The following is a 19,961-nucleotide window of genomic DNA, read 5'->3' on the forward strand; positions in this document are numbered from 1 at the left end:
ACGAACAATTGAAAGGTCTTTCCTTCCATATGTTTTTAAATATACAGTCATACACTTGTCGCACCAACATACTGGTATTGTCCCTTGATAGGAGGAATTAAGTCGTATATCTATGAATAAAGCTTAAATCGCGTTACACCCCCTACACCATGGATCCCCTATTTGTTTACGTTTCACCGGGAAGTTTTTGAACCGAAGGTAGTAAGAATAAAAATATGTGAGGCTTGTGATTGTATGGTATGCTTTTAATTTATTAATTTTATGAAAGATCAACTACTTATGTGCAAAAATAACTATAATTGGAGTTATTCATTTAAAAGTTTATGTGAAATTGTAGTTTTGTTTGGAATAGGCTGACTAAATATCATGCTGTGTCATCATTAAGTGCGGAATTTGAGAGCGTCTATAACAACTCCTTTTAAGGCTATTTTCGCTACATAAGCTTTTTTCACTCAAATAAATTCTTATGTCTACTTTTTTAATCAGAATCAGGCTTTAGTGTCTATGCAATTTATATACATTTTTCAATTATTAGGATTCAAAAAGACAAGGTACTCAAGGAAAATGCATTTGTTAATAATTGTGCAATTGAAACTTATAGGTCCAATCAGAAGGGAAAATGGGGTCTCCCTTGATTTCATCCAAACAAAATTTAAGGAATCAGTTTATGTATGTTGGCGTTTGCTTTTGTTGTAGTTCAGTAATACTACTGTTCCATTGTTTTCCTCTCATATTTGATGTGTTTTCCTCCGTTTTAGTTTGTTACCCGGATTTGATTTTGCTTAATTGAATTATGACTATTGAACAGCGGTATACTACTGTTGCCTTTATTTAATGTAAACAAAAACATCTTGAGATTTTAACGGAAAGGATAGGTGCCGAAAAGGGTCGATTTAATTGAATTTCAATTATCTCTTGAAATAAGCCTTAAATCCTTCACAGGCCTTGGCAGGATTCTGCAGGAGATGGTCAGATTTGTATCAGGGCATCACAACTTTTGCCTTATTAACAATGTATTTATCAATTGAAAAATCTCCATGCAGGACAGACACTCAAATTAACAGATTTTCTCTATATTCATATAAGCAAGTACATATCTTCAAGACATAATCTTAATTACTCGAAAATATGAAATTTCTTTGCAAAGTTATTTTTAATGATTTTCAGAAAAACTTAAATTCTAAATGAATGAAAGTTTCAAGATTTTTCATACAAGAAATTTGAACGTCAGCCCTTATATCTCCTGAACAATTGGAATGATTTCCTTTTGAAAAATCTAAACTCGTACAGACTGAAAAAAAGCTTTGAAGAACTTCAAAAAGACATAAAACCCTACAAAAAGGGTAAAAAACACAAAGTTTATTATCTAGGACAGGACCTTGACCTCGTACGCTTTATCAAGGTAATTTGTCACCAATATCATGTCAAAAGACCTCATAAGTCTAGGACCTTTGGTTTCCGAGTTAAATCTAGATTTGTCTTTTTGGAAACTGTTAAGGTGGGTTATGCCCCTCACAAAAAGGTCAAATCTCTTTGGTTAAATGTAACAAAGTTGCACCTTAATGATCCAATCATTTTCCACCCTTTAAATATCCTCTATCTGTAACCATATGAAAACTTTAGGGAAAACAAAGAAATGCCAAAATCTAAAATATGACCTCGACATTTATTTTCAAGTTATGGTCCAAGCATCTAAAATCGAAAGACCCTAGGTCTTTACGACTTATGGTTTATGAGATACCTCAGCATACCGCTAAGTTAAATATTCAAGGGGAGATAACTCCTATAATTCATAATAAAAAGTCCATGGATCGCTTCGGTTAAAATCTATCAAAGTTGCAACATGTTGCAAGGAACATTTAAAAACAATTTTGTCGCTAACGCTTATAGTTTATGAAGAGTAGCAATAACAATATTTTTGGGAATGGGTAGATAACTCTAAACAGATAAAAAGTAAGCTTTAGTGCCCCTACCACAAGAAAGATTTTAGAAACCCGGTACTTGGTACCAAAGATCATTTCAATATGTCGCGTACTTTTTTGTTACTTTACACTTTGAAATTTGGCGGAAGAAAAAGAATGATAATAATGATAAACAAACGAAATACAGTAAGGTCTTTCCATTAAGAAAGGAAACACCTTAATAATTTTCAACTGATTTCTGATAAAAGAGTACTTTCTAAATTTCCAAATATAATAAACTATTTACTTTATTTTACATACAGTATAAAATAAGGAGACTAGTACGATTGCCAGTTTGGCCACTGTCTGTCAGAGTCCGAATGTCGTGGATGTAAACAGCTAAAGGTCAGTGTGGCCTTTACAAATGAGCAAAACTGACGATCTGAATTAAAATAAAAGAGATATAACAAACAGCAACCTACGACAACCACTTAATTCAAGGTTGCTAACCTAGGCCAGGCCAGCAATGAAAGAAAAAGTTGGGGTTACACATGTTTCTGAGCGAATAACCCTTCACCTTACATTAGACAGAAATGTAATAATACAACCATAGGTCAATACACTTTGAAGGAACATTAGAAACACTTAATTATCTGATACCGTAATGTAAAGGTAAATCTGACGATAGGCGTTCAAACTAACAGGTCATCATTTTAGTGAACCCATGACTAATGCGGAAAGCAAAACTTGCAGATCACACACAGATCACACACAGACGTGTTAGATTTGTGATCAAATACCGATCTTTTAAAGACCATTCATCATATAAAACTAAACCACGCAAACTTTTGTTGACTTTGCATACTGGTGAACACATAAAATCTATTATGTTGTTTTGAAATAGTACGTACCCTCATATTCATTTATTAGACATTATTTATTCGAAACATATGAAAGAACCTGTGAATTTGATGTCATGAGTAGTTTCTTCAATAGTTCATTATAAACAGCAACCATCTATAGAAAACACTATGATTGGGAAAATAATGCTTTGAATATCAAATGAGAGATTTTTATACAAGATATACAATATAAAATTTCTGTTAAAAATGAGGCGAAATGTGTCATTTAGAACAGAACAGAATTAATTGCTTTATCAGCTTTAAGATGATACACAATCGCAATATGCTAAGTAAAGTGAAAGAACAACAAAATAGTATCAAAATTCTGGAGTACTTGGAAATATTGAACGCTAATTAAGATGGATAAAAACGTTTAGGGGACCGGATGACGGGTTCTCATTATGTGTGATATCAGAGTCAGTTAAACGTAGTATAATACATCTGATTCAAATAAATTTCTTTAAAAAGTTTATTTACATATTTGCCGATTGATTCTACTGTATTTTGTCTCTTTTGTCCCCAAGGATGACTGGGGAATAGAAATATGGTCACTACAGATCTTCTTCCGACCGGCATAAAAACCCTTGCCTAAGTGGGGCGTCCGTTTGGCTGTGCGGGATGTATCAAGTACGCAGCCTCGTCCGGTCAAAATGGAGACGTTTAATCCGATGCCTCGTGTAGAGAGAGCGTCATGCTCTCAGCACGTTCAGAACCCTTGCAACAACTCTTTGATGGGTCCGTAGGTGGCCTGTTGCAAGGTTTAATTTCTGTCCCTATTCAATATACCTTCATTTTTTCGACTTGCTACGCATTTGATCTCTATTACCGTACATACCTATTGTATTTATTTTTAATTTGTTCTGGTCCTGAACATGCATGAAATATTTGTCAGTGGACGTTAAGCAACAAACAATCAATCAATCAATATGTTGCCTTTTAATAGTATTCTATAGTTGTTGTAAATAACGAATATTTCTTAAACTCTTTGAATTGAAGGTAAGTCATATTTTTTTATCGCCATACATTTTTTTCTAAATCTTGGTAAATCAATGATTTAAAAGATAGAAAACACTAGAAATATAATTTGCCTGAAATCAAAACACAACTATCTGAATTAGGATCAATCATGATGATTGAGCAAAATTATAAACTTACTATATTTGAAGGTTTTTTTTCGTTACTAGGGAGGTTTATTATGTTTAGAATAACGAACAAATTTTGCATTTTTATTCGAATAATCTAAATCTTAGTCAAATTTGTTAGTTCTGTATTCACTCATAACAATAAGAGCTAAAACTACTTTACAAAGTACAAGTAATCAAGTGCCAATCTGCCTAAGAATCAGACAGTGGTGAAAACATGACAAACAAAAACCCACTCAAGTTGACATTAATTTATGTTCAAAATGTATAATGATGCATGAATATAACATTCGCTTCCCTTTCCAGTTCTGGTAATTCAAGATACAATTTGGGTGAAATGCATTAGAAATTAACAATTAAGGGGAGCTAACTCTGTAATTTGCTATCATTCTAACCAAAATTTATCTAGAGATTTCTCGAATAACCAGACATGCAGAAACGAAAGACCTACCATTTCTAACTCAGGATGAGGATAACTTCAAAATAGGATGGTTAAGTCGGTGGGTGTTTTAGGCCATGTTTAGATTTTTTTCCAAATTGCCTGATTCTTACAAAGACTGGCACTAAAGGAAAAGAAATATTAAATTTTTGGACGATGAGGGCTTTGGTAACACGTGTATGTTGATTCGTGACGAATAATAATTTCGTAACAATAAAGTGTATTATTCATTATTAAAATTACCAATGGGCTTTTTTTTAGCATATGCCCTTTTAAGATAATGAAATTCATAAATAATTAAAGTGGAGGTGAAATTTTGATATAATGATACATGTATGTTTGATAAAAAAGGATGAAACACATTTTTTTTATTATTTACATACAGTTTTGACGAGTTTTGAAAAAATATCAAATCAGCAGCAAATTTCTTATTTTATCCTCCAACGGGTGTCTTATCATACTTCAACAACCCAACAGATATCGCTAGCTTGTATTTGTATATTATACAGATATTGCTTTAAAGCTTCGCCCACTGCCGGACTACTTTTGTGTATTGCTGTTGACGAGTGTTGTATGAACTTTCGTGACCTCAACATGTGTATTAAAGTCGCATTCCAATGACGTATTGCTTGACCTTATGTGAACTATAGATCAATTTACGTTGCGTTTGTTTTCAAGCATTTCTTTAGAGCAATATGAAATAAAAATGGAAATATGATTTTGTCTTCCATTCTTTATATTTTATATTTTATATGTCATAAATGCATTATTGTCGTCTACTTCAATTTTGCTTTGGAAAATGGACTAGGTTCCAAATTTTCGGCTTGAGGAACCATGGTCCGATTCGGACGATATGCATCAAATAGAGGGTGATATATATGATGATGAGTTATCTGAGGCTTTGCTCCATATATTACAAAGTATGAATGACACAGAACTGTCAGAGCACTTAGTAAACACAGAAATTTCTGCACCCACAACAGAAAATATAGCTGTAAAATTGACACCAAACAATGAAACACAAAATTTACAACATACGGAAACTCAGATAATCAGTGACCAAACATCGAATCCCCACGCTAGTAATATACACTTTAATCAGTCTTTTCCTGAAATGGATGAAAGTGATGTCAGGAATTTCATAGATGGCCAACAAAATAAAAACAGAGTGAAAAAAAAATGCCTGTTACATGGGTCTGGTTTCAGGATTCTTACAATTAATTAATGAAAACAGACAAATTCACCAACTTCCAACCTCAGAATTAGATTTTGTACTGGCAAATTTCTTGTTAATGATCAGGAAAAAGGATGGTAATGAATATGAGCCATCCTCACTGAGGGGAGTGGTTGGAAGCATTGATAGAACTTTGAAATATCACAAATATGGACATACAAATATAACAGAGGACAATAATGATACAACATTCAATCTAACCAGGAACTCTTTAAATGCCAAACAAAAAGCTTTAAAAAAGAAGGAAAGGGAAACAAACCAAAGCATGCTGATCCATTGACTGATGATAAGATAAATCTTTTATTTGAGAAAAATCTTCTTGACAACTCCAACCCTCAAGCATTATTGAATATAATATGGCTTAACAACTCAATTAATTTTGGCTTACGAGGAGTCATTGAGCATTAACAACTCCGGTAAGCCTTAACAAACCAGTCAAAAAACATATGTGTGTTTATAAATTGCTGATATTTCACTGGCAATATTTTTAACAGTAATCGCTGAACCATTTAACTACTTCTTTTAGGCAAAAAAGGATCAATTCCTGACTTGCGGGCATTCTTCCGAGTAAGAGTTGTCTTTCCATGCAGTCGGTGTACACTCGGAACAAGCAGACATTTTTCTTTTAAACAAAAACATAAATAGGAGTATTTGGAAGGAAATTGGAAAACGCCCCACTATTTGGCTTCATATTACAATTTGTACATAATATTTGGCACCTCTATGAAATTATTCGAGGTTTAATTTCTGATATAATTTGAAATTGTTTAAATCCTGTTGACACATAAATCTTACAACAAAGGAATTCCCCTTTCGGTTTGTCGCTCAGATCACTCGATCTTTATACATAGGCAGCGGAGGAAATATTGTAATGTCTTCAATTGTCTCACTTACTGAAAAGGGAAATAACTCTGACAAAATCATCTAAATTACGGATTCACCAAAAAAGAGAAAATTATGAGTTATTAACTACACGTTCATTGTACAATGTATCTGAATCTATTAAAAAAAAAAGAAAAACAAAGAAAACAAGAAATGCCCACATACATGTATCTACATTGTACCCTACAAAGTTCAAAGATGTAAATGTGTAATTTATTTGCCATAAAATAAAATTTCAGTGATGGAAATGAATCAAAAATAAGGTTTAACAAAGAAAACTGATCTACTTCATTTTTAACACCATAAATCATTTTTACAAATGTCTAAAAATGTGTTTTTATCCAACTCTTTATATTTAATGTAAAGATCAATATTAAAAGGGTTGCAAACAAATTCTGCATACATTACAACTTGTTATTATGAGTGTGTCATATGTACATGTCCGTCATGTATATAAATCCATAATGCACTCTTCTGTTCATTTCAAATACATTTCACATTTCTTCGGTTATCATTTTGCATGCTATAGATTATCTGATTACATCCAAAAATAAACATTTATTTCAAATTTCAAATTGAGCATTCACAATATGATCCGTTGCTTATTACACAGACACAAAACACCTATTTGAATCGAATAATGCAATGAGATCCACAAACACACATTTTCCTGCCTCTGCATATTCATTCATGTGTAGCTGAAAACTCTCGTCAGACTGTATTCACCGCATAAATCAGGATACGCTTATTAGTACCAACCTGCAAAACAAACATGTCTATATAATTTCAATACATTGTATATATATATATATAAATATAATGTTAAGTATCTTTCAAGAAATAGAAATGTTTTTTTTCACAAGGGGAGATATCACTGGACATAGATCATCTGATGGAACAAGATATTTACAGTTGAATGAACGACACACTAATACACGTACAGGGGATAATATTGCTGATGTTCGTGAAATAGCACCAAAACTGTTTGAATATCCAGGGAACAGAAATCCTTTAGCTTTTTATGACCTATATGTATAAAAGCGACCTTCAGACTGTATTGCAACAGATAGTCCTTTTTTTATATTGCGCCCAGGACAATACCTTAGATGACAAAAGATCTGAGAAGTGGTATATCAAACAGAAAGTTGGTGAACAAAAACTTTCTGATATAATGATCAATATGATTGAAAATGGTGATTTGAACAAAGACAAAAGACTAACAAATCATAGTGCCAAAAAATATCTGGTGCAGGAGTTGCGCAAAATTTACATACAAAATACAAATATCATGCATATTTCTAGCCATTGAAGTGTGACATCTGTTAATAATTACAGTTCTATGGGCGAAGATAAACACAGGAAAGTTTCAAATATTTTGAGTAATCCATCTGGAAATGTAAATGTAGCTGACCGAGCACCTGTTCATCCTACTTCTACAATCTCTACCTTACCTGATTTACATGTGTCGTCAGTGAATGTTCCAGTCTCCGATCCGCAACCCACTTTCTGCTCACAGACTAACATGAACAGCAAGATTAACTCCATTTTCTACGGCGCCAATCTTCAAGTTCAAAACTTGAATGTGACCATTCGTAACACACAGAATCAATCATGCAACAACGTCAGTAATCAGTGAATGTCAAAGTCAGTTCGAAATTCTGATGCGTAGGACAAATCATACACTTTTGTCTTAAATCGGACAATCTTTTTGTTATTCCTTTTCACTGTTGAAATTAGTTGTTATGTTATAATAAAAAACTATGAAATTTGAGCGATGTATTATTGTTAGCCATGCGAGATCCTTTTCGGCGTACCGATCATCAACTGATTGTGTGATTTTTTTAATGTTACTACGCGGGCCTCAAAGGTAAAATAAACAAAAACTAATATTTTTTCAAAGCAAAAACAATGAACAAAAATAATTGCAAGATAAAAACAATAACTGTTTAGTGTCTTTAAATATCAGCTCTATTTGTACTCGGATAGAAACAGGAGTAATAGCTCACTGAAGCTCGCATTACAACTGTTTCTTAGCCTTGTACAAATGCAACTGATATTTAAAGACACTAAACAGTTATTGTCTATATATATACATATTGAATAATAATGAAAATAAAAATATTAATAGATTCGTTGGACCAGGAATGCTCAAAAACAATCATTTGAAAGTCTGAAATATATAAATACCTAAAATTATACTTATCTCCAAAAGGGACCAAAACAAAAAGACAAGATTGATGGCAATCAGGGCAGTAACATGCTTCGTCAAATACTAGTATATGGTAATTACATATTTAAAACTATAACTTTTATATACATTCTATATTCAATAGTGTTCATTTTCTGATCTTTAAAAATTGGTTTAAAATTATAAGAGTGTCTATCTATACAAGCAGGATTTTAGCATTTAAAAAACATTTGTGACGAGAAATCATTGCAAAAGGATTATAATGGTTCAATGACGTCCATCTTTTTTTTATGACGTTTTTCCTCATCAGCCAACTCTCCACTGTTTACCCTGAATACGTCAGGAATTACGTTTTTTGAGTAAATTAACTATTGACTGATTGTTAAAATGTACAAGCAATCGACAATAATAACATTAACGGTACCAATCTTCAGTGATGCCTTGAAAGCTTATCAATAAAGGGTGTTAATTGTATGGTTTTATCTAATTTGGTGCCAAATAGCATCTCTTAATTTTTAAATGAGTTTTGGATTTTCAAATATATTGAATCGAGGATCACTGAAGAGACATTAGTTGTCAAAATGCGCATCTGTTGCAGTAAAAGTTGTACCATTAATGTTATTACCTCACACATCACACATGTCCCGTCCCGTAAACATACCTTTTTTACAGTGAGCACTTTATAAAGGTTTCGATGCACCTGTTGAAATTGTCTTCCGTTTTTACTTCAATTGTTCAACGATTGGTCAGAATTAAGCCGCATTACTCTCCTCAATATACGTTGTTTTACTTTGAGACCAATAAATTGTGACAAAATGAAAAAAATTCAAACAACACTTTACAAATTCCATGCGTCCGAAGTGCTGTTCTAGATTTACCTTCATTAGGCACGCTAAAATAAAAATACAAATATTGACATTGTGAAAAGTAAAATAACAAAAATACCGAACTCCAAGGAAAACTCTAAACGGAAAGTCCCTTATCAAATGTCAAAATTAAAAGCTCAAAAACATCAAACGAATGAAAAACAACTGTAATATTCCTGACTTGGTACAGGCATTTCCTTATGTAGAAATGGTGGATTTAACCTCTTACTTGTATGACAGTCGCATAAAAATCCATTATATTGAAAATCTGTCTTTAAATGAAAGTTTCTTAAATGTTAATAAAAGAAGTTTTTTTATTGCTGTAATTTCTTCGTTTAAACCATTTTTGAGAACTTTATGTATTTATACGTCAGACAAATTGATTTTTATGATCATTAAGAGGTTAATGCCAAAGAAGAAACACAGATATTTTTCTACATTGTGTGATATTTTTTTTTTTTGGGGTTTAATGTGAAATGGAATGTGTGTTTTCTACAAAACGAAATAGGAAATTTCAACTGAATGGTTTTACTATAAACAAAAAGGAGTACTATCTCAGATGCACAAGCACAAACATGTGTTAATGCAACGACAAAAATGTTCAGTGAAAGCTGCCAACAAATGTAGAAAAAGATGAGTATTTTGTTGTCGAAATGAACACTAGTTTTGTCCAGTCATTATCATCGATCCATCCAATCACAATATACAGAGAAAGATCTTTGAAAAACAAATTGCAAAAATATTTTCTCTAAGAATTGAAAGAGTATGTCATGTATGTCTAGTGGATGGGATTACTTATACACTGGACTCTTATGTAGTGGATTGAATAATTTTACACAGCAAGCTGAAAAAGAAGAAAATTAAACTTAAAATGTCAAAATTTTATTTTATTAAATCTGCTTATATGAACACAATATCATGAATAGTGTATGTCATTCAAATTGATGCTTACAAATGTTTTTGCAATGAAACAAAAACAAAGAAAACAAGACTTCATGGAAAGAAGTAAATTAAAAACTGTGCTTTGTATTTCTGTTATAATTAAATATAAGTCAGACTATGGATTAGTTTTCAGTGCTAATTCTGATAATGAAAAGTTTCGAAAAAATATATAACATATGACATGCCAAGGTATCATTTTATTTCAGTTAATTTATTTTATTTCATCAGAAATACTGCCTATGTTGGTAATTAATAGAAGTTTCTCTATTTATTCAGTTACAGTTCAAGGTTGTATTTAAATCTAGTTAACTTTTTACAGAGTTTTGGTTCTTCATCCTTAAAAAATTCAAGGAATTTCAAGATTTTTCAGACTCTCGTTATTGAATAACCGTTTCACAGATGATATCGAATATGTTCCTTATGTCGTAACTATAATATCCTTCCCTTTTCACGAATGTGACCTACCGAATTAGACTATTTACCAGATTTGTAATAACATAAGCAACACGACGGGTGCCACATGTGGAGCAGGATCTGTTTACCGTTCCGGAGCACCTGAGATCACCCCAGTTTTTGGTGGGGTTCGTGTTGCTTAGTCTTTAGTTTCCTATGTTGTGTCATGTGTACTATTATTTGTCTGTATGTCTTTTTATTTTTGGCCATGGCGTTGTCTGTTTGTTTTCGATCTATGAGTTTGACTGTCCCTCTGGTATCTTTTGTCCCTCTTTGAAACATGTTAAACAACAAATAGTCTGTTTATTTGAAAAATTCATATATTTTTGGTATCAAGTTCCTAATTCATATTTTAGTTATAAAAAGATATTTATATATACCATAGTAGGACAAGGGAGGAGATACCGAATGTGTAATGAATAAATCATATGAGATCGACAAGAAACTGACAATACCAAGGTAGTTAAAAAATTGACGACAAAAAGACAAGTAAGCCCGGATTAAGTAACACACACCCAGCAAAATACTCCGATGCTGCATAAGAGTAAGTAACTTTGATCCACTCGGAGGATATGCCTTGTATGAGATTACAGTGTTTTGACTTGGTTTTGGATGATATGAACATGAACGGAAATGGTCAATATTTAAACAACGAACATGCACATTACAAAGATTTGTGCCCTCTTTATTCTAGGTTCCTACAATATATCTTAACGGACGATATTCGTAAGCAGAATGGTGAAAATATATTGCGTCTTATCTCAAGAAATCCAATTGGTAGAACTCTAGTGTGGGATTTTTTAAGAGCAAATTGGGATGATATAATAACCCGGTAAGTAAAAGTATTCAGTCATCTAGTGTTTGGCCTTTGTGAGGTCATATTCATGAGTTAAATACTTGACTTAATTTGGGAAGTCTTGATCTCAGGTATTGTTAAATACGATTTAACATTTAACATGTACAGAAACATTTTATGATAATAATTCAGTTCGCTGTTGCTGTAAATCTTCAAATGAATTAAATTGTTTTATTACTGACGTGCAGATGAAAATGATTGTACGAAGGCATGTTAGCGCCATACAAACTTGTTTTATATGTCGTCCTATTGTGTGCGTTCTAAGGGAAATCTTTGAAAAATAACACAAACCTCTGCGTGATAATGTAAACCTGTACGTTTCAAGCACAGGGCAAATACGGGCACTTAATTTGGAATTCTATATCAATTCGGCTACATTAACAGGTTTGTTCTTAAGGTTATTTCTTAATTTTCTACCGCACAGCTTTATTTTCTCAGTTTTCTTTATAATGTCCTTCGGCTGATTAGTATGTCATAGGTATGTGCTAAACATCCCAACTTCACTTTTCTATGTAGAATACCATACAATATCAGATATTTGTCCTTTGAAACAAAAAAAGTATAATCTGTAAACAAAGCCTCATTTTCAACAGATAGAAAGAATTTTTAAATATCGATAATAAATGAGAAATCAAATTTATTATCGATATTGTTTTAGCTGCTGAGAAATTTCTCTTGCCACTTTAAGGGTCTCCATTGACTGAAAAGTTTGTATAATTCATTAACCGTATTACTTGTCGTCTGTCCGAACTGAGGTTATGAGTTCAAACCCTGCACGTGGCAGTTCATTTGACTCCTATTTATACATTGAACTGACCAGGATTACCAGTTTTCTGCCGAAGGTCGAGGGTTTTTTGCGGACATTCCGACTTCCTCCACCAATAAATACTTGCCTCCATGATAAAGCCAATAAAGATGAAAGTGGCGTTAAACACCACAAATCAATCAATTAACATTGGCACTTTGACCTTTAATTTGTTAATACTGAAATTATGGCCATCATATTTCTCATTCAGCATTAAAAACATTGTTTGTAAGCAGTGCTTCAAAAAACAAATGAACATCGATTTCGAGCTTCAGACACAACTTTTGTTTTCATAGTGTTCTGGTTGTCTTTCAACAAGATTAATTTGTCTGTAAATGGAGAAACACATGTCCGTACACTACTTCAGATTTCATATAGATTTTGTCTCGTAATCCAATATGACCTTACCTTATTTTTTGTAGCGTGTACTTTTAATATTAGAAATGAATTTAGTCCTTCAAAAGTTTTACGGAGGTCATTATTTTTGGTTGACCATTACGGGGTTGCTGGGTAGCAGATTAGTGGCGCCAATTTCGTAACGACAAACACAATCCCGTCATTTTTCTCCCCGATTGAAACATCACCGTATTTTTATTTGCATTGGATAATACGACGTTTGTCACTATTTGAAACTGCTCACCCTTCAGGAGTTCAATCCCGGTTTGTGGAGAGTTCGTGTTGGTCAGAAAATATAATTATGTAATAGTTTGCGGGTTTTTTGTTTATCTTTCCCTTTTGTTTTTTCCATGGTCATGTCCTTTTTAATTTGACTTATGGTTTTTATTGCCCATGTGAATCATCTTCCTCCCTCTGTTGATCATAATCTTAAATGCAAAAATATAGATTAAAAAACATACAGAAATTTTGTGAACTGAAAATAAAGCCTCTGGCAACAAATCGAGAGAAAGGAAATACAATGTAAGATTTGAAATTGTTTCGGTTATGCAGTAATTCCACTGAACATTGTCAGCAGGAGAGAGGTTATATTGAACTATTAAAATACTGCTTTACCGCGCAAAACGAGACATTTAAGCCTTAGAGTAAAAAATAGTCGATTCCGAGTCAGCATAATGTTTTTTTTTTGTCATCTACTACATTGTACTAAACATTGTTGACAACGTCTAAAATCATTACATTACATCTACAGATGTTTGTTTCATTAATGCTGGGTGCAAATCAGAGAATTTTGTAGAGTGAAGATAAACGATTATCGATAATCATGTGATACGTGTATTCCCAATGTCCACGGTGCTAGGAATTTTTCACTTTTCAATCCACTATTTTTTTACATAGGGAAATGCCTGTACCAAGATAGGTATATGACAGTTGTTTTCCAGTCGTTTCATGTGTTTGAGTTTTTGATTTTGCTATTTGATAAAGGACTTTCCGTTTTGATTTTACCTTTGAGTTCGGTATTTTTGCTATTTTACCTTTTTTTCTAAATATAGATACATGTGTCGTCTGCAGGTTATAAAACATGTAGACTTGGTCAGAGTGTTTTGCGTTTGCGCTTACAGTACATCTTAAAATCTTAACAGTGCTTCTGGATTTCCAAAAACGCTAAATAGTTTGCAGTTCAGAGAAGTAATTTTGTCAAATTCAAAATGTCAATTATTTCCTTTCAGTTTCGTATCAATTAACTTCCTCATAGCAGATGTTACAGAAAAGTTTAATACTGAAAATGATCTACAGTCGGTAAGACGTTAAAGCAAGAGAAACAGAACACGTGCATAAATAAATGTGCAGTATTTTTTTTAGTACCGGTTGCTAGTAGTAACACATGATATATATGTTATTTGGAAACTTCACAGGGGGTATGGGCTCAAATTCCCTGAGCCCAGGCCCCATGTGAAGCCCAAATGTTATACTGGATTGTCACTATTTCAACATTATTTCCCATTCTGTGATCAGTTTCACCAAAAAATCTTACGATTGAAGTTGATCGTAGGTATAGTGAATTGTTCATGACTTACAATCAACGTAAGTCGTAAGATTTTTTTTGTGTCACTGATCACCTATCCTAGTGTTTATTTACAAGGTACCACGTAGCCTGTCAAGATAACAATTCAACTTGCAGAATTGGTTGGAATATTTCACCCCGGGTTACTATTTTATCATATTGATCCTTGAGATAGTATATTACTTAAATGCAGGGTACAACAATAGCTTAGTTCTTAGTTGAGGTCCATGCGTTCTAAAGCTGTTTTCGTTTTGGGTTTATTGCTTATCAAATTAAATGTCTTAAGAATCACTGGCGAGAAATAAATGATAAATGAGCGTAACAAATTATAATCCTGGTACCTTCGATAACTATTTACACCACTGGGTCGATGCCACTGCTGGTTTCGTCCCCGATGGTATCACCAGCTCAGTAGTCAGCACTTCGGTGTTGACATGAATACCAATTATATGGTCATTTTTATAAATTTCCTGTTACAAAACTTGGAATTTTTCGAAAACCTAAGGAATTTCTTATCCCAGGAATAGTTTACCTTAGCCGTATTTGGCACAATTTTTTGGAATTTTGGGTCCTCAATGCTCTTTAACTTTGTACTTGTTTGGCTTTATAACTATTTTGATCTGAGCGTCACTTATGAGTCTTATGTAGACGAAACGCGCGTCTGGCGTATTAAATTATAATCCTGGTACCTTTGATAACTATTGACGTTTATTTTCATTTTTACAACAACAAAAAAATTAACAGTATAAAAAAAGGTTAACCTAAAATACATCATTGACAATGGCAATATTAAGTTAGGTAAGTATGAGGGTCTGAGTGGAGTTTACAGAAAAAGTGGAAAATGGACCAACATCATAAGGACAAGAAAAAAATGGACCAAAATTAAAAAGAATAGAGAAAAAAAGGTTGCTTACAAAAAAAAATTGACTAATAGGATGCTAAATACAAGAATAGTGAATAAAGGTAAACAAAAAAATTAAAATAACAGACAGTTTCAAAAAATTATAAAGAATACATATGTACAAAAATGAAACCCTAGATATCCAGAACCACAAGTATGATACATACACAGGTGGTAAAATTACAAACGAAATATAGTGTCGGCATACTGTCATAAACAACATATAAACCATGACAAAAGACTATGCAATATTTGAACCCCTTATATCTTCCTAGCCTATATCAATATGTTCACCAATCCGGTGTCATCAAAAGCGAAGAAATAAACTCATCATAGATACCAGGATTGAAATTTTGTATTTGCGCCAGACGCGCGTTCCGTCTACAAAAGACTCATCAGTGACGCTCGAATAAAAAAAGAGTTAAAAAGGCCAAATAAGGTACGAAGTAGAAGAATACTGAGGACCAAGAATTCCTAAAAGTTTTGCCAATACAGCTAAGGTAATCTATTCCTGAGGTAGAAAAGCCGTAGTGTTTCAAAAATTCAAAGTTTTGTAAACAGGTAATTTATAATTATGACCTTATCAATGATAATTCATATCTACATGAAAAGGTCCCTTGCATTTTATATTTCTATTTATGTTAAAAATCAGTATAAATTTGTGAAATTACTACTCAAAGGAATTTTAATATCAAACAAGACATACACGCATACGTTAAATGTATTGTTTAGTCATTTGTTAAATATTTGAACTTTTGGTCTTTGTAAACCAATCCTTTCATATGTGTACAGTCTCAAGTAAGCAAATTTCTTAGTTTTTTTCAAAACAATTGATGATTTGGTGCATGTCTAAAAGCTTCGGGAAACTGGTGACTGCAGCCTATGATTCAAAATGACTTGTTCCAATGTGTATATTGAATTTCTGAACTCGACAATCTTCAGAATCAGAAGATATAGCCAAATTGCACTATGCTTAAAAACTTAATAGATAAGGGAACATTTTACTCAAACTTTCTTTAAAACACAAATATACATAATTAAGGGTTGATAACTTCGTTATTTTTAAAATGTCAAAAATAACAATTTTGTATTTAATAGTTATACCACAACTTTTTAGATGTAGAATTTGTAGTACTTTCACCAGAGTTAGAGAGAAAAGATTTCAAGATCAATATTAAACCTTCGTAAATATTCTCCTTTAAACACCTTAACGTCTTGACACTACATCTTGTTGAAATATGCCAAATGGCACTATTTGTTTTTAATTTTGTCTAGAATTAATGGTTTTTCAGAGTGATGAAAAAAGACACACACGATACATTATGAATTTGTCTTCTGTTTAAAAGTAAAAAAAAAATAGTCGAATTTTCATCGTTATTTTATTATTTATTATGGTAAACTATTCATTTCTGTTAACAAACATTTCAACAGCAACTAAATTTTGAGTATATGTTTCTCATTTGATATTATATTCCAGGACAAACGTTTCCTCTCATATGTTTCTACAATGTACCTACAGGGTAGCTGCATACAAGAAGGCTTTTAGAACAAAGGTTTCTTACTTTTCGAGGTTTGAAAATTTAAGGGATGTCATTGTGATTTGATTTACCGATAACGAAATTTGTCAAAGAGGGCCGCATATATGCTCCTTTTGTGATCCCGTCCTCTTTCCTCATTTCATTTTCCAATCCTGTATTATTAATTTTTTGGTATGTAATTTTTCTATTTTTCTTTTTTTTTTTGTCTTTTTGTCTTTTCTTAATTTATTTTGCCAACCATTTAACATGCATATATAAATCTTTGAACATATTCTGGCTTTTAAGGCTAGAAGGACCAATTTAGGCAATGCAGCAGCAGCAATCGATAGAGCAATTGGGACAACAAGAGCTAACATCAAGTGGATGAATAGTAAGCTCGATTTGAGGGTTTAATCCTGCCCCATTCTTTCTGTGCCTGGCCCATTTCAGGAGTCAATAATTTAATTGTTGTCATAAGTTCATGTGCGTTATATTATTTTTACCTTAAGCGTTTTGTTGTACATCAGACAGTTGTATTGTCAGAACATGTCATCGTTGACTATACGATATGGGTGTTGCCCATTGTTAATCGCCGTACGTTGACAAATATTTGCTAACATCCACTTTTCTTGTGGACAGTTGTCTCATTAGCTATCATAGGATATGTCCTTATCTTTATATAGGTAGCGCGAACCGTTTTCCTCGATTGTGACATACCGGAATGAGACTCATCACCGAATTGGTACTTAGCATAAGTAACACGACTGGTACCACTGATGGAGCAAGATCTGCTAACCATAATTTTTCCATGCAGTGTTCTGTCTTAGAATGCTAGATACTGTGTTTTATCTATGGTATTCATTGACTTGACATCAATTGTCTGTAGATTTCTGCGCAATTGCCGTTATGAATTGTGTGTGCATGTGACAACCGCAAACTCATTTTTCAATACTCATAAAACCGAATCCTGATTTTAACATTTGATCGATGTAGAAAGAGTTTGATTTTATTTGAAATAAAGCTTAACTGGTAAAAGTTAATATAAGCTTGATAAAGAAATATAGGAAAACATTACTAATTGCATCACACGTCGATGTGATTAAAACAGATCATGTGTTCAAGCTTTACCTTCCAGAATCTGTCAAAACCCCGTTTTACTATCTGTTCTAGTAAACATCAGTTAATAAAAGTTCAGCTTTCAAGCTTTTGAAGGTGTATATTTATCCAACAAAACCAAAGAATCCCGAAAGGTCTTTAAAACAGACAGTAGAGTGGAACGTTTCTAGTTTATTGATTAGACGTATAATTCAATGGTAATTGTCGATTGATGAGAAATAAAATTTGGTTATCTCCTATTTGCCGGAAAACAAATCTCAATTAGAAAATTTTTGAAAACATTTCTCTATTCTTTATCTATTTTTACCGCCATTCTCAATTCTTTATAGTTAAGCAACTAACTTCTTTATGTTTCTTCCTATTTTTCTCTATTCATTTGTTTGCTCTGTATTCTGCCTTCTATGCTCATTATCTTTTTTTTATTATAGCCATCCATACCCTCATACAAATGCACCTGTCCAGTCTTTCTTTAAGAATGTAAATCCAGCTATGTTTGATATATTATACTTAATTGATGCGAAAAATGATGTTTTTTATGTTGCATTTATACTTGAACAAGAAAGGAATAAAACTTCAATTCAAGGCTGAGAAGTACGATGCATGTACAGTCTGTGTCCATTTCGTATCTGTAAAACATACTACTTGTACTTTTAGTTTGCACAGCTGTGCAAAATAAATCATTTATTTTTCATTTATTATGTGTTTGACGTTTGCATCTGCATTTAAACATAAACTAATTAGACATATTTGATCATATTTTTAAATATCTGATTTAATTATAATTTATAAGCATCCGTATAAATAACATTCAGAAATCTTTAAGAGTAAATTCTCAGAGTGATTATATACTTGAAGATTTTCCCAAATAAATGTGTTATTAGTTTAAATAACCAGAATATTCATGCTTCTATTCACATGCATACATATACCAGTATCGACAACTAGCACACTGAGTGAAGAAAAAAAAATCACAGTTCGTGCAACGATATGCAAAGATTCGCAGGTTTGTTTGGTTTTTTTTTTTCGTCATATTTTTTTTATACTGTAACAGATAAAGCCGCATTTGAAAAGTACTTTTAATTTAAAAGTAAAACAAACTTAAGTACACTATTTTCCTTGATTTATGGAGGCTGTACAAGAAATACACGTGATTGACATTTGAGGGTCAACAGGTATTCAGAACGCAATTAAAAAAAACCAACGCAAACCTTAATTAAGTTTAACCTTTTCTCTCTCATTCATTAGAAATTAGTAAACATATTTGTCAACTATCAGTCTTGCAGTTGTATTTATCATCATGCTATTATTCCTAACAGGATGGAGTTAAAACAAATGAAAACTACACATTTTCAACCATTTCTCAAGCAAATTGGCTATACCTTCAAAAATAATGTAATATCATATATATTGGTTTTGGCCTCAAGCATTAAAATCTTTTTTTTAAATCTTATTGTTGATTTTCAAACTGAACAGAAACTTGAATACACACGAATGATTTTTTTTTTTACATTCACACAATTACCACGTAAATTGTAGAATTAAGACTTAGTTTAAATTATTGTGATGTTGATTAGATAGGAACATTGTTCCTTATTTGAAAGAAATCTTATAATGAATGCAGATTAAAAAAATGCTGCACACGATAACAATCGAGAACATAGATTTGTTTGTATCTGCAGTAGTAATAACTGGTAACAAAATTGTGAACAAATAAAATATATTGTTACTTTGGTGTATATCAATTGTTCATATGGCATGATATACTAAGATTTATAATTCAAAGCTCTTTAACTGAACATTTAAGAAATATATGCTATGAATCATGTTATTGCAAAAACAGAATGGTGAATACAAAAA

General features: G+C 32.3%; 1 protein-coding gene across 1 annotated transcript in view; it reads left to right on the forward strand.

Moving 5' to 3' along the window:
• Positions 1 to 14,252, forward strand: part of LOC127721444 (aminopeptidase N-like) — an 80,192-nt gene extending 65,940 nt beyond the window's left edge. The window contains exon 8 of the transcript XR_007991256.1: positions 14,236 to 14,252. The gene's annotated coding sequence lies outside the window, so the exon portion shown is untranslated. The remainder of the gene's footprint in view (positions 1 to 14,235) is intronic.
• Positions 14,253 to 19,961: the final 5,709 nt, after the last annotated feature.

The sequence above is a fragment of the Mytilus californianus genome, unplaced genomic scaffold, assembly GCF_021869535.1.
Source record: "Mytilus californianus isolate M0D057914Y unplaced genomic scaffold, xbMytCali1.0.p SCAF_12, whole genome shotgun sequence".
NCBI lineage: Eukaryota > Metazoa > Mollusca > Bivalvia > Mytilida > Mytilidae > Mytilus > Mytilus californianus.